Source organism: Chiloscyllium plagiosum, chromosome 32 (genome assembly GCF_004010195.1).
Source record: "Chiloscyllium plagiosum isolate BGI_BamShark_2017 chromosome 32, ASM401019v2, whole genome shotgun sequence".
Classification (NCBI taxonomy): Eukaryota; Metazoa; Chordata; class Chondrichthyes; order Orectolobiformes; family Hemiscylliidae; genus Chiloscyllium; species Chiloscyllium plagiosum.
Genome location: NC_057741.1, coordinates 44,119,140 through 44,120,460, shown reverse-complemented (window position 1 = coordinate 44,120,460; position 1,321 = coordinate 44,119,140). Strand labels below are relative to the sequence as shown.

General features: G+C 38.0%; 1 protein-coding gene across 1 annotated transcript in view; it reads right to left on the bottom strand.

The window, feature by feature from the left end:
- pde8a (phosphodiesterase 8A) overlaps positions 1 to 1,321 on the bottom strand; it is a 131,139-nt gene that overhangs the window by 53,893 nt on the left and 75,925 nt on the right. The gene's annotated exons all lie outside the window — the stretch shown is intronic.

The window sequence follows — 1,321 nt, the reverse complement described above, 5'->3', positions numbered from 1 at the left end:
TTCTTATATAAGAATAAAAGGTTTTGGGATTCTCCTTAATTCTCCTCACTAAAGCTATTTCAAGACCCCTTTTAGCTCGCTTGATTCCTTGTCTAAGGCTTGTCCTACTCTTACGATATTCCTCCAGGGCCCGTTCTGTTCTTAGCTGCCTAGACCGTTATGTACTCTTCCCTTTTCCTCTTGGCTAGTCGTACAATTTCTCCTGTCATCCACAGTTCACAAATCTTGCCCTTCCTATCCTTTGCCTTCAACAGGACATGCCTAGCTTGCACTACCGTTAACCTATCTTTGAAAGCCTCCCACATCTCAAACGTGGACTTCCCTTCGAATAGTTGTGTCCAATCCACATTTCTCAGCTCCTAATTTTTTTTATATATAGATATTTTTTATTGGAAATTTAACATTTTTACAAGTTTGCAAAAATAAAAAAACTCTCAAGTACAAACATTGATATACAATTAAATCTTAAATAAATAATAACCAAAATTTAACAAAAGAAAAATACCGAGAGAAAAAAAACAAAACTCAACTACTAATCTAACCTACAACTAACCAGAGTGTATAATTAAGTCTTTTACATTATTCAAATAAGAGAAAGAAAAAAAACCCAACAGATAACACAGAAATTGGCTAGTGAGATACATGCTCGGAATGTGTTAACATCAAATGTAACAAAACCCGTATTCATGCGGGATTCCTCTCCCAAGGGGCCCCGGACCAGCCAGGTTCGTAATCTCAATTAAATAAAAGCCCTTGTTAGGATAGCCGAAATATCTATATTTATATAATTCAAGAAGGGCTGCCATATTTTATGAAATAATTCGGTCTTTCGATGCACCATATTTATAAGGAAGTCAAGGAGAATACATTCCATAATTAATCTGTGCCAATTTGAAAGTCCAGGGGGGCCCTCAGCCACCCAGTTTACCAACATATTTTTCCTTGCACAGAAAGAGAGAATAGAAAATAATCTCTTCCCATGCATATCCAGGGAGGGTAAGTTCGAAAAGCCCAAAAGGAGAGGTACAGGGTCAACTTTAATTTCCGTTCCTAAAATTTCTGTCAGAGCACTTGCTACTTTAGTCCAGTATCTACGGATCTTATGACAGGTCCATAGACAATGTACAAGAGTGCCTACCTCTATTTTACATTTGGGACACATTGGAGATGCTCCTGCCTTAAATTTTGCCAATCAATCCGGTGCTATATGGGCCCTGTGAAGTATCTTCAGCTGGATAGCCTGAGTTCTGTTGCAGATGGTGATTCTTCTGGCGTTTTCCCAAATGTCATTCCACGTTTCTATAGAGATTTCTAGTCCCAA